The following is a 15,580-nucleotide window of genomic DNA, read 5'->3' on the forward strand; positions in this document are numbered from 1 at the left end:
TCTTGATACACTGGAAAATATTAAGGTACAACCCAACACTCTAATAATGGGTGATTTCAACTACCCTGCCATTAACTGGAAAAACTACTCATGTACCAACTCTTTTGCTTAACGTTTTCTGGAAATCATCAATTCCAACGCCTTGGATCAACTTATCCACACCCCCACCAGGGGCAGCAATATCCAAGATCTGTTCATCACCAACATGGGTGACCGGTGTTCCACACCAGAGGTCAGCTCCTCGTTGGTCAGATCCAACCACAAGCTAATCACCCTAGACATACACATCCCGCTCCCAGTCCCCATTAGGAAATCAACCGTAAAAAATTTCTCCAAAGCCAACTTCACGCTTCTTAAGACAGAAGTGGCAAACTTCACGACACCCATGCAGATGGACAATAGAGGTACGACTGCTGAATCCTACACAAATTTACTTTATAAGCACTGCCATGAGTGCATGGATCGTACTATCCCTAACAGAACCAAGATGCCATCCTCCAAAAAAAGGAAGCCAATCTGGTGGTGTTCTGCCATAAACAAACTCTACAACAGAAGAAAGAAACTGTTGCAAAAAAGAGTAAAATCCCACAATTGGAGGAACTCCTTGGTCAGCCTCAGTAAGAAGCTGAGATCCCTCATAAAATCCTCCAAAGCTAGTTATGAAAACAAAATTGCCACTGATTCTAAAGACAACCACAAAGCATTCTATAGCTATGTCAAGAATCTCAATGGCAACACTCAAATCTGCTCTGAGTTACAGTACAATGACACTAAATATACAGAACCAACTGATATTGCAAACATCCTGGCAGATAGGTTCAGTGCTAAATTTACCCCCCTCTCACCCCCTAAAGGGCCCATCTTTATACTGGAAGAATGCAAAGTTCCTGTAATAACGGCTGCACAGGTAAAAACCTCACTCTCCAAAGCCAAGAACACAGCATCCATGGGAGCTGACAACATCCCAGGCTGCCTTCTACATGAACTACAGAATGAACTGGCACCCCACCTAAGTACCATGTTCAATCATAGCCTCACCTCATCCTTTGTGCCCATTCAATGGTGCACCATGACAGTCATCCCACTCCACAAAGGGGGGGGGGGCGCAACAGACCCCTTGAACTACCGCCCCATTAGCCTGATGAGCCTGGTCTGCAAGGCCACGGAATGTATCATCATGGAACTCATAAACAAAGACATTGGAGATCTCCAAACTCTGGACCCCACACAGTTTGGAGTTTGTAAAAGGCAGATCATGTCTCTTAAACCTGATAGACTTCTTTGAAGTAGTCACCAAAGCAATAGATGAGGGTAAGGTGGTTCACACAGCCTATCTAGATCTCACCAAGATGTTTGACACCATCTCCCACTCTGGAATTATAGATAAACTCACTAAACTAGGTATAAATCCCTATGTCACAAGATGGGTTACCAACTGGCTTACTGACATAACCCACACTGTGAAAGTAGCAGACTCCAAATCAGACTTCAGTCCAGTGACAAGTGGAGTACCACAGGGTTCAGTCCTGAGTCCTCTCCTGTTTGGTATCTACTTCTCTGAAGTACAGGCTAACACAGAAGGTCTTTGGCTAACTAAATTCACAGATGACTGCAAACTAGGAGCCATAACTGAAACTCTTAATGATGTGGACATCCTACAAAAGGGCCTCACTGAGACAGATGCCTGGTGTCAAAGCCATGGTCTCAAGCTCAATGCCAAAAAGTGCATTGTCATCCCCTTTGGTAAAAACTCTGTACCCATGAACTACCACATAGGCAGTAGTCTACTTAACACCGAAAGTGTGATAAGAGACCTTGGGACACAGGTGGACAGTAGTCTCTCCTTTGATAATCACATTGCCACAGTGGTCAGGAAATCCTTCTACGTGGCACACCTCAACACAAAAAGTTTCTCATCCAGAAAAAAAGAGGTAATTGTTCCCCTCTACTCATCACTCATTAGACTCATTATAGAGTACAACGCCCCTTTTGGTATGTACCTCACAAGACATCTACAACAACTGGAAAGGCCGTGAAAATACCTCACAAAGAGGATTACTGGCCTCAAACAGATGCCTTATGCAGATCGTCTCAAAAAACTCCAGCTTTACTCCATCACATATCGCCTACTCAGAGGTGATCTCTGCCTAACATACAAAGCTATGTCAAACCCAGAGCTGTTGGACATGCTCCACTTAAAGAAATCCCAATCCCTCTGAGCTACACGCTCTAGGCACCTAAACCTTGTCACCACAATAAACAGAACGTGCTGGAGGGATAGATTCCTGTCCCAGAGACTTCCCATACTCTGGAACAGACTACCTATCTATGTCAAACATAGCTCCTCATTAGCACTCTTTAAGAAAAATCTTGATGATTGGATGGGTAATAGGAAATTCATCCCAGGGATCACTTCTGTGGTTCTGCTTGACAGGGGCACAGGAAAATAATTTTCTTGGGTGGCAAAAGCCAGGGTACCTTTTTGGCTAGGCTTGTATAGGCCCTAGGGCCAATAGCCTAGTACCTACATATGAATCTATGAACAGAAGCAGCCATGGCTTGCACACATCTTACAAAGTGTCAAAAGGATTTCATATCTGAAAGGTATCGGCCAGGAGTAGGGTACAACAACATTACCACAGCATTGCATATACCATGAAATACAGTGCAGACAGTCATCTACAGGTGGATTGCGTATAGGACAAGAGTGCTGTTGAAAATAACCAGATGTCCCTCCAAAACAGATGACAAGACATGTTGAGAACTGGTCAAGGAGGCTACCAGGAGACATGCAGCAACACTGAGGGAGTTGCAGGAATCTCAGGCAAGTACTGCGTGTACTACATGTGGCAATAATTGCCTGGATTCTGCATAAGTGAGGCCTATGGGGTAGGATAAGTAAATGGAGGCATTTACCCATACCAAACACCATCAAGGGCTGTGTACAGGTAGCAAAACATAACATCAAGTCTCCCAAAGGCATGTGTTGCAATGTGTAATGTGTCATGAGACCAAGGTTCAAAACTAGAGACAGTATTCCTAAAGCTACGTGTGGTGCACAAGCAACACCTCACTTCACCTGAGGACCACCATCCACACATTGAAGCTTGATGGTGGCAGTGTCCAGCTTTAGGGTTGCTGTTCATTAGCTGGAACTAAGCCTATAGACATGGTAGAGAGAATTCTGAACATTTCCAAATAACACTCATGTGTGGGCCAAAGCCATCAAGCATCTGCAATATGGCTGAGGATGGAGAGTGATTTCAGCTTCCAACATGACAATGAACTGAAGCATACATCCAAAGCTAGCTAAGAATGTCTCTATCTGAACACAATCATAGTTATGAATTAGGCCAGACAAAGCCCAGACTCAACACCCAATAGTAAACCCCCAGTGTGACCTCCAAGGGCTGTGCACATGAGCTGGCCTTGCAATCTGATAGAGTTGGGGGACATTTGTAGGGAAGACTGTCCAAATAATGCCAAGTCAAGATGTGCCATGCTAATATACCCCTTCCCAGGAAGAGTGACTGCTATAGTTCAATTAACAGGTACTTCAATAAAGCATTGGTTTAAGGGTGTTCATACTTATGCAACCACAATATTGTATGCATCTCATTCAGTATCTTCACAACTAACACATTTGTTTGTTTCTTGATTGGATTGCACAGGTCATATGTCACATATAAGGTGTGTAATGTTTTTAAATGCAGTAATGTGGTCTCATTTTATATCATACAAGAGGCTGGTGTCTATGCTTATCATATCCATATTACGCTTAGAAGGTCATTGGTGAAACCGGATTTGGTTATATATATTCACTGCTGCTAATGAGATCTGCAAATCAAATATATGTCATTAATTAGTGACATCAGTCCTCATATCATCCCAGTTATGTGTCAGAAGAACACATAGGAGTTGTGAGGAACACAGCAAACATAAGTGCCAGACATCTACACATTCAGCAATGATTTGTACAGTTGTGAAGTATGGTCTACAGTAGATGCTAGTGTGCTATACAGGTGCACAGCAATAATGCGTACATGGGTGCAGTGTGTGCTAGGGAAAGGGACATCACCTGCTAACACGACTCATGGATCCCAAAGATGTATATTGCTAGTAACAAGGATTAAAAATGGCTGCAATTCATGATATTGAGGGCCATGTGTCATGCATGTCAACTGTTGGGTAATGTGAGGTCTGTGTAATATCTTTGTGCCACCTCACCTGTAACTGTCTCTATGTGTGTGTGTGTGTGTGTGTGTGTGTGTGTGTGTGTGTGTGTGTGTGTGGAAGTAAACCATACTGTACAGGTATTAAATTAAATATATTGTCTTCCCCTAACAGGTGGGGATGGGGGTTGGGGTCCATCCTGCATGGAAACTGATGTCAGTGTCTCTGCAGACTCTGACAATGATGATAGGCATAGTGAGGCACAAACAGGGTTGTTAGGGGATGAATCTGTACCATTGGTTGGCATCCCACTTTTGTCCACCCTATCCCCGCACACAGTCACAATGCCCACACATACCCCATCACCAGTGGCCATAGACAAGAGACAGTTGGCGGGTGGTTGCATGAGACAGGAAAGTGTGGTGACTATGGCAAGTGTGTCTGTAGATATCAGCCATAGCTGGATAACAGGCGAGGTCCCACACAGACGGTCAGACAGGGGTGCTTGTAGGAGTACTGCTGCCCATCATGCTCCTGTCACAAGTGTCACAGCAGGTGTCACCAGATGCATATTTTGGACCATCATGTAGGTACAGGCAAGTATGAAATGTCACACCAGACTCTCAGGGTCCAGATGGTAAATCTTCCTGCTATGCATGACAACATCCGTGATCTTGCAGATACCCACCATTATTATGCTGAGGTCATGGATAGACAGTCGGGTGAGATGGTGGCAGTCCTCGACTGTGGGATGTCTGTGTTGGAGCATGTAGCGGGAGTTAGCCATCAGCCACGTGGACATAGGACAGCACCACAAACAGCTGAAGGTCAACATGGCCATGCAACATCTTGCTCCCGCACCCATAGTGGCAGTACCAGCAGCATGACTACAGGGGGGTTGCTGTCCACACCACAACGGAACAGGCCATGGGCACATGGTCCTGGAAGGTCCCTACAGGGATGTGGATCCAGCAGACAACAGTCATCATCAGGGAGTAGTACCACATCTGGCCTTGTGCCTGGTGGTGCCAGTGGAACCCCTGGCAGGCCCAGTTCCTGTGTTCATGGCCAGACACATTGAACTGTACACCCTGCCATGTACGGTTCACAGCTGTCCAACATACCCCTGTACAGGGCAGCAACATGGCAGAACTGTGTGCATCCATACACACACACATATCATCATCACAGCTAGGGCACATCCATACTTACACACACCACTTCTGCATGGCCTATTTAATACACAACCCCCTAATCCACACATATGATGTCAACTAATTGGCTCAGCCTAGGCCTCTGGCGAACTCACACCACACAATGTGCATATGCTGATACCTGCGCAACATCCCTGTCGTCCATACCATCAGTGCAGGGACATGCTAATATGGTTCTAATGTACAGGGAGAATTTAGTACCATTTAGCAATGTAATGCTGTGTAAAGTGTTATCAGTCAGCATGTTTAATGGTTACAAGTCAGAGTGTATAGCTGTCCAGCCATGATGTATTATTGCTGTTATTAACACTGACTGAATGTGGTCTCCATAATGAATTCTGTTTGTGTTCTAGGTGTCTGTCTGTCAGGAGGATGTAGCCCTGCAGTCCTTTTCTACAAGGGGTATGCCAGTGTGGTAACACACTGACTGTGTCATATCCAGGGTACAGCTGTACACAATCAACAGGTATGTATTATGGCTACTGCATATGCCACATGGCTGATAAGGCTGAGGGGTGTATACAGGTAAGTGCATGGTAGCTGATGTCAGCAGCTCTTGTGCAGTGGACAATGGTAAGTGTACTGGGTGGCGCACACCAAAGGTTTGTGAATACCACACACACAGAGGGTATTGTATTGATGCAACACACAAAGAATACTGTGCATATATACACACACACATACACACACACACACACACACACACACACACACACACACACACACACACACACACACACACACACACACTCACAGGATCACGGTTGCCAGTGTTGAGTTTTAAACCCCCACCCATCTAGTTATTGGTGGTACAGTGTTAAGTAGTTATCACAGGGGGCACAGAGCTCATAGTGTGTTGTGTTTCTGAAATACATGTATAGTGATTAACATTACATGCTCCTGTAAGGTATGGCAATGGATGGTGTAGATGGTGTGACAGTTTTCATAATACTGTCACGCATGTGTGTACACACTCCCAAACACTGCTATACACACCAATGCACACACACACACACACACACACACACACACACACACACACACACACACACACACACACACACACACACACACACACTCAGACACACACACACACACACACACACACACACACACACACACACACACACACACTTGCCAGTACTGACATTAGTTGACCAACCTAACTTGTTATTCATACCATACTGTTCCATACTGTTGCACAGGGCTTATTGGGCTGAAGAGTGTCTACAGATACCACTACAGTTGATGTGAACAGTGAACCACATATAGTAGACTTAGGAATATGTACTCTGCACCATGGCATAAATATGATCATTCGCACACAAACACACACACACACACACACACACACACACACACACACACACACACACACACACACACACACACAAGATACTCTTCTCTCATACACATTTGCCAGAACTGGAGTAGAACCCCTAACCTATCTATTTATTGTTTACTACATTGTTCATAGGTTCATAGGTTCATAGGTTGGTACTAGGCTATCGGACCTAGGGCCTATGCAAACCTAGCCATAACAATTCCCTGGATGTTTCTTCCCACAATATTTACTTCTCCAGACCCCTGTCTAGCAGGATGACTGACATGATCCCCGGGGTGAATTTCCTATCTCCCATCCAATCATCAAGGTTCCTTTTGAAGAGGGCCAATGAGGTGCTCTGCTTGATATATATGGGCAGTCTATTCCAGAGTATGAGGAGTCTCTGGGTCAGGAACCTATCCCTCCAGCATGTTTTGTTCATTGTGATGACAAGGTTTAGATCCCTGGAGTGTGTGGCTCTAAGGGATTGAGATTTCTTTAAGTGGAGCATGTCCAACAGCTCAGGGTTTGACATGGCCTTGTATGTTAAGCAGAGATCACCTCTGAGTAGACGATATGCCACAAAGTATAGCTGGAGTTTTTTTAGACGGTCAGTATATGGCATTTGTTTTAGGCCTGTGATTCTTTTAGTGAGGTATTTCTGTGGCCTTTCCAGCTGTTGCAGATGTCTTGTGAGGTACATACCAAACGTGGCATTATACTCTATAATGGGTCTAATGAGGGATGAGTACAGTGGGACAATGACCTCCTTTTTTCTGGATGAAAAGCCCTTAGTGATGAGGTGTGCCACATAGAAGAAGGATTTCCTGACTGTTGTGGCAATGTGGTTATCGAAAGTGAGACCACTGTCCACCTGTGTCCCTAAGTTTCTCATCACACTTTCGATGTTTAGTGTCCTGCCACCTATGTGGTAATTCATGGGTACATGTTTTTTTCCAAAGGGGATAACTATACATTTCTTGGCATTAAACTTGAGCCCATGGCTCTGGCACTAGGCATCTGTTTCTGTAAGGCCCTTTTGTAGAATATCCACATCATTCGGGGATTCAATAATGGCTCCCAGTTTGCAGTCATCTGCAAACTTTGTTAGGCAGAGTTCCTTAGTGTTGGCCTGTACGTCAGAGAAGTAGATGCCAAACAAGAGTGGTCCCAGGACTGAACCCTGAGGTACTCCACTTGTCACTTGTCTGGAGATGGATTTGGAGTCGGCTACTTTTACTGTCTGGGTTCTGTCAGTAAGCCAGTTAGCAACCCATCGAGTGACGTAGGGATTTATGCCCAGCTTAGTAAGTTTATCTATGATTTCAGAGTAGGGGATGGTGTCAAAGGCCTTGCCGAGGTCCAGATAGGCTGTGTGGACTGCCTTACCCTCATCCACAGCTCTGGAGACTGATTCGAAAAAGTCAATCAGATTCAGGAGACAAGATCGGCCCTTCAGAAACCCAAACTGGGTGGGGTCCAGTGTTTGAAAGTTGCCAATGTCTTTGTTTATAAGTTCCATGATAATGTGTTCCATGCCCTTGCAAATCAGGCTTGTCAGACTGATGGGACGGTAGTTCCCAGGATCTAAGGTGGATCCTCCCTTGTGGAGCGGGATAACTGTAGCTGTGCGCCACTCAGTGGGCACGAAGCCTGAGGTGAGGCTATGAATAAACATGACACATAGGTGAGGAGCCAGTTCATTTTGTAGTTCATGTAGTACACAGCCTGGGATGTCATCTGGTCCCGTGGATGCTGTATTCTTAGCTTTGGAGAGTGCGGTTTCTACCTGCGTGGCCGTGATTTTTGGAATTTGGCAATCTTTTGTGTATTGAGATGGGCCCTTTAGGGGGTGAGAGTGGGGTGAAGTTGGCACTAAATTGATCTGCCAGGATATTGGCAATATCCTTGGGATCAGTATATTTAATGCCATTCTGTTGTAACTCAGAGCAGATCTGAGCATTGCCATTTAGATTCTTGACATAACTATAGAATGCCTTGTGATTGTCTTTGGAATCTTTGGCAATTTTATTTTCTTAACTAGCTTTTGAGGATTTTATGAGGGATCTCAGCTTCTTACTGAGGCTGGTGAGGGAGTTTTTGCATCCTGGGATTTTCCTCTTTTCTGCAACAGTTTCTTCCTTCTGTTGTATAGTTTGTTTATAGCAGGGGACCACCAGATTGGCTTCCCTTTTTTGGAGAAGAGCATCTTGGTTCTATTTGGGATGGCACGATCCATGCACGAGTGGATGTGCTCGTACAGTGCCTTAGTGTAGGATTCTGCAGTCGAACTTCCAGATCCCATCTGCGTGGGTGTTGTGAAGTTTGTCACTTCTGACTTCAGTAGCTTGAAGTTGGCTTTGGAGAAGTTTTTTAAGGATGTTTCCTTATGGGGGGTGGGGGTGGGATGTGGATGTCAAGGGTGATTTGCTTATGGTCAGACCTGACCAACAAGGGGGTGACCACTGGTGTGGAGCATCTATCTCCCATGTTGGTAATGACCAGGTCTAGGATATTGGAGCCCCTGGTGGGACAATGGATTAGTTGACCCAGGGCGTTGGAATTTATGAATTCCAAGAACCGTTGCAAAAAGGAGTTGGTACCTGAGTAGTTTTCTCAATTAATGGCAGGGTAGTTGAAATCACCCAGTATTAGGGTGTTTGGTTGTATCTTAATATTTTCCAGTATGTTTAGAAAGGTGTAGTGAGAATCTTGGGGCATGGTTGGGGATCTGTAGCAAGCTACAATATGGATTGCAGTCTTACCTAGTGTTAGTTGCACCTGGAGAATTTCAGATGCATTGTGTTGGGCAACTAGCCTGGAGGTGTGAATATCCTTGGTGAATATGGACACTCCTCCACCTTTAGTGTTTCGGTCCTGGTTTTGTGGCTGAAAAGTGTGGTAAGAATTGTAGCCTGGTATTGCAGGGGTGCTCTCTGAAGCCTTGAACCAGGTCTCAGTTACTGCACAGATATCGATGTTCTCCATTTTTAGGAGTGCCTTGAGAGAGTGCATTTTGAGGTTTAGACTTCTAGCATTGAGTAGCATTACCTTCAGATTTTGCCTGCTTTTATCTGTTATGCATTTATCCCATGTGCCATGGAGGTTATGGGGTGCCACTTGTCTAAAGGTACTTCTAAGGTGAGGGACATCATCAGGCCTTGCAAATTATGGCAATGGGGGATGTACTGGGGGAGAGAGGCCACAAAATACTCCAGCATGTCCTATGGATTGTGATGATGGGGTTGATGTATCTGGGGCATGCTTGTAGACAGATTGGTGTCCTCGGATGTAACATTCCTGACAGGGTTGGTTCAGACATGGCTGTGTATGTCAGGCAGAGATTGCACCTAAGTAGCCAATATGAGACAGATTCATTGCAGTTGTTGGAGTCTGTCCATATGGGGCAAGTGTGTAGTACCTAAGATCCTCTTTGTGAGGTACATTTGCAGCCTCTAATGTTGTTGCCGGTGTCCAGTGGAGTACATGATAAATGGGCCATAGTACACATTGATTGGCCTACTGAAGAGTCTGTACAGGGAATGACTGTGCTTTCACTTCCCTGATTCAACACTCTGAGTCAAGAGAAGTGACACATGGAAGGATGTTCGGAAGACAGTAGCACTGTGGTAGTCACCATACAGGTCACTGTCAACCTGTGTTCCCAGTTCTGTTATACCAACAGCAGTGTTCAGTGGACTACCATCAATGTATTACTTTATGGGAAACATGTTATACCCAAAGTGCTTGGCGGCACATCATCTGGCATTGAGCTTATGTCCAGGGTTCTAACAACCATCATAGGTCTCAGAGAGGCCTTTGTGAAGGATGTCAACCTCACATGGGGGGGTAATAACAGCACTCACCTTGCAGTCATCTGCAAACATTGTTAGCCAAGGTGCCTTTGTATTGGGCTAGTTCTCAGAGGTGTGGATTGCAAACATGAGGGAACTCAGGTCAACAACCTGTGGGACTCCACTTTTGACTGTTCAGCAGTCTGACTTGGACTCCGCTGCTTTCACACTGTGGGTTCTATCTGTGAGACGGTTTGCAGGCCACCTACTGATGTAGATGTGGTTGCCTACCTGACTATGTTTGAGCATGATTCCTGAGTGGGGAGCAATATCCAAGGATTAGATGGGCAGTCTATCTTGGTATCTATTCCATACTGTCACATAGTTATTGCACATGGCACAATTCGTATAGGGCTGCAGAGTGTCTACAGGTCCTCTACAGTTTATGGCAACTGTGTATCTTGTAATGTGGACACTGGGACATGTACTGGGTGGGCAACAGCAAAAAGTATTAAATCCCACCCCCCAGTGGTATGGTTCTCACACAAGGTACTTCTAAGATGAGGAACATCACCAGCCCTTGTAAAGTATGGCAATGGGTGATATACTGTGTGAGACAGGCCACAAAATGTTTTAAACTACACCTATACACACACACACACACACACACACACATTTGCCAGAATTAGGATTAGAACTCCCACCTAACTCATTATTTGTACTATAACATCACACACTTATCGCATGTGCCACAGAGCTCATGTGGTTAAGGTCTGATGAAAGACACTTCTAAGGTGACTGACATCTGCAGGACTGCTAAAGTAGGGAAAGGGGAAGTGTACTGGGTTTGAACAGACCCAAAAGCTTTTATTTGTAAACACACACACACACACACACACACACACTTTTACATTTGCCAAGGTTGAGATTAGAACTCCTACCTAACTAGTTATTTGTATTTTAGTGTTATGCAGTTATCACACATGCCACAGAGCTTATGGGGCTGAAGCCTAATGAAAGGCACTTCTAAGGTGAGTGATATCTGTAGGACTGCTAAAGTAGGGAAAGGGAAAGTATACTAGGTTTGATTGGACTCAAAAGCTTTCACTTGTAAACACATGCACGTTTACATTTGCCAGGACTGAGATTAGAACTCCTACCTAATTAGTTATTTGTGTTATAGTGTTATGTAGTTATTGCATGCACCACAGAGCTTATGGGGCTGAGTCTTGATGAAAGACACTTCTAAGGTGATTGATATCTGCAGGACTGCTAAAGTAGGGGAAGGGGATGTGTACTGGCTTTGACTGGAACCAAAAGCTTTACCTTGTAAACATACACACACACTTTTACATTTGCCAGGACTGAGATTAGAATGCCTACCTAACTAGTTACTTGTACTATAGTGTTACACAGTTATTGCATGCAACACAGAGCTTATAGGGCTAAGCCCTGATGAAAGTGACTTCTATGGTGACAGACATCTTCAGGACTGCTAAGGCAGGGCAATGGGAAGTGCACTGGGTGGGGAAGGCCTGTTCATTCCTAGATCCTACTGACATTTTGTTAAGTGTATGAGCATGCCCAGTGTGAACTTCTATAGTAAATGTGGGACTGTTTTACTCCAGTCTGGTTTGTTTTGTGCTACAGCCATACCTCTCAACCTGTTGGTGCAGGATATCTGGAGATAGCCTATCAAAATGGGGGGACAATGGGCCATACGGTGATTGTGACTATTTCTCTCAGTAATGTATGGGTTGCTAGGCTTACAGGGCTTGTTTTAGCAGACATCTGACATATATGCTGTTTGACACTGTCATGTATTGTTTCAGTATCTCATGACATACCTCCTCAGATCATTACAGTGATTTACCAGAGGAATACAGGATGGATGATGCACACACCAGGATTATGGGCCAAATGCTATGCATTCTTGTACAATCCAGCCTGTTGGGAGGTATGTCTACAAGCAATTGACTGCTGGTGCTGTGAAAATGGTCCAGCACCTTGGTGATATATTACAATGGTGGAATCTCTGTGCATTTCTGTTCTGGCTTGGTCTGATTTCCAGTCCACAGTTGGGTAATATAAGTCAGACAGGATCAGGGTGACAGGCAGACTCTGGATGGATTTGTTGGGGATAAGTTATGTGGGGAGGTGTCCTGGGTCAGATATGCTTGCTTACTGCTACCAGTACTTTGCATATGGGTCTTCTCAATGGTTGACTGCACTTGGAATGTCTTGTGTGTGTCAGACTGTTTGACCAGCCTGGAGGTGTGTGTTTGTCTCACATATATGTATGGCCCACCTCATTTTGCTTGGATGGCCACATTTTGGGGTCAGGATGTTGCATAGGATGAGTGATCAGGGAAGGCTGTGTTACTCTCCATGGCTGTGGGCCAGGGTTCTGTGGGTGCAGACATGTCACCATCTTCCAGGGTTAGGACTGCTTGCAATGAGTGCATTCCCATGTTTAGACTCCTAGCCTTGCCTGTCAACTGTACAGAGTATCACAGAATATCCACATCCGTGACTCATATATCTTGTTGGTTACCCAAACAAGTGTGGTTTTTAAGGGCAAGTATTTTGCAAGTCACTCAGGGTTGAAGTCAGATATTACTGACAGTTGACATTGCAGTTGCAGACTTCATACCCTTCAGACATTCCATGCAACTACAATCATTCCATCAACTTTTTAACATTATTAGAGCAGAATTTCAAATGTGTCCTTCTCTTTGGACCTCTTCTACCCCATTATTCATGGCTTTGTCCAGATTTCTAGCTCTCTGACACTGGCAGGTTTTCTCCTAGCAGTTAGCAGCATAGCCTTTCTTTGCATTTTGTAGACTGTGTTTTGGTGGTGTTATGGAACCCATGACACTCCCTAACAGGGCACTGTGGTTGAGGCATAGGCATTTGCCAGAGGTCTTTAGGAAAGGTGTGACAGATGCAGGCCATCTGTAGCAAGGTAGTGCATTCTGATGCTCATATGTTCCCAGGCTGCCGGTAGTAGACAACCTTGGGGTGGTACCAGTAAGTTGACTGTGGGTGTTCCTGACAATTGCTTTCTGTTTGTATTGAGGCATTACTCTAGTTAACGGCTGGATACTGCTTAAGGCTAGGGGCATGTTACTGCATTTCTATGGGACTATGGAGGGGACACCTGTACACAATACACATTTGCAGAGACTGTGCTGATATTGGCTTAACATTTTGGTCCCATTTAGCATAGTGGTGTGCCCTATTTTTGAAACTACAGACATAACAGTATCGACCACAGGTCAGATTGCTCTGGCATAAATATTTGTAGTTTCAGACTTCTTACCTTTCAAAGTCATACTGACACTGCCAGACCTGCTGTTATATCACTGTGTAAACGTCTGTAAGTGGGGATTTCATGGATGTCGCCATGTGGGGGCCTTTGCCAGACATTCCTGTATAGTTTTCTACAGCTGATCTGCTGGGTGAGGCTGGGGGTGAGTATGGGACCCACACTTTGACATCCATGCATGTGACCTATGACCTCCCCAGGTATTTGGTTCACCACATATACTGCAGTGGTATTTGTCAACTAGATTGGTACTGCATGGTGTGGGTAGGCCAGTACTGGGGATACACTTTCTGCTGTCCCACAGAGCTGTCAGTTGTCTGTTGCTATCCCAGTTAGCTGCCCCATTCCCTTGCATGCTTGATCAATACCATAGATATGCTATCAGAACATTCCACTCCATTCATTTATTTTGTTAAGGAGACTGGCTTACCTTGTACCTGAGGCTGCTGTAAGGATAGTGCTTGAGGGCTGACTATGTCGGATGCACGCAGTACACTGCCTATACATGGTAAGATATAGGTGATGTGATGTTTGGCATCCATTTTACTGTGTGTGTGTGAGTCAGAGAGAGAGAGATCAGTCCTTGGGGCTCTATAGTGTCAGTGTATGTACTATGCATTGACTCTTTGCCAATGCCAGGGCATACTGGGCATAAATCCATCTGCCTACAGGGGCAGGCTCAGGATGTTCCTCCTCTGAGTCTCTCTGTGCCTATCGAGACCTTGGCAATGATGTGTGGCCCTTCCCCATTTTGTTCCTGCTGCAGCTGTTTCCACAGGATCATATTGTGTAGCATGGCACATACTATGAACATGTGTGCACATGTGGCTGTAGAGTACTGCAGAGCTCCACCAGATATGCCAAGGCAGTGGAACTGTGACTTGAGCATCCCAAACATATGCTCTATAATGATCCTGGTTTGTGCGTGTGCCTCATTATGGCATTCTTGTGTGGGTGTGTGTGCATTCCTGATGGGTGTCATCATCCATGGCTCTAGTGTTAGCCAGCATCCCCCACCAGATGGCCATATGGGATGTCCCCACTAGCAAACACCTGATACAGCTGTGACAAATGCCAGATGTAGGAGTCATAATAGCTTCCAGGGCTTCCAGTACACACGTTCATGATAATGCCCTGGGCATCACACCCAACCTGCAGTTGATGGAGTGGAACACCTTGCGGTTTAGGTAGACCCTACCCCAGTTACTGGCTGGTGCTCTGATGTGGATTTGCATGCAGTATAGCACCCAGTACCACCAGGTATTCTGCTACATGGTGGAAGAGATGCATATTGCTGGTCCTCTCCTCATGGGTGTTGGGGAAGTAAATGTGCTCAGTGCATGTGGTTGTATGGCATCCAGGAACTGGTGGAGTATCCTGGACGTAGATGCCTGTGAGACCCCCATGATATCCCCAGTTGGTCTTTGGAAAGTATCTGTAGCTAGTATTCTTAAGGCTACACATACATTGGTATCCACTGGGATGGGTTCCCCTCTGTTGGCTCTGGCTCTGAGGTGAGGCCGGCACAGATCAAAAAGTTGCTGAAGTATGTCCCTGTCCACCCTGCATCGCTCTACTATCTCCAGATCATTTAGTCCCTGGTAGGTTACCCTGGGTCTGAACACTCTTCTCCTCCTCCTCCTTGGTGTGAATTGGTTGTCAGCATTTTCCTCCTCACCGCCCTCAGTCTCTAGAACATACTGATAGATCAGAGCAAAAGCAGCATGTTTTGTTAGATTTGTCA

This window comes from Protopterus annectens, chromosome 10.part0, assembly GCF_019279795.1.
Source record: "Protopterus annectens isolate FY-2018-M chromosome 10.part0, PAN1.0, whole genome shotgun sequence".
NCBI lineage: Eukaryota > Metazoa > Chordata > Ceratodontiformes > Protopteridae > Protopterus > Protopterus annectens.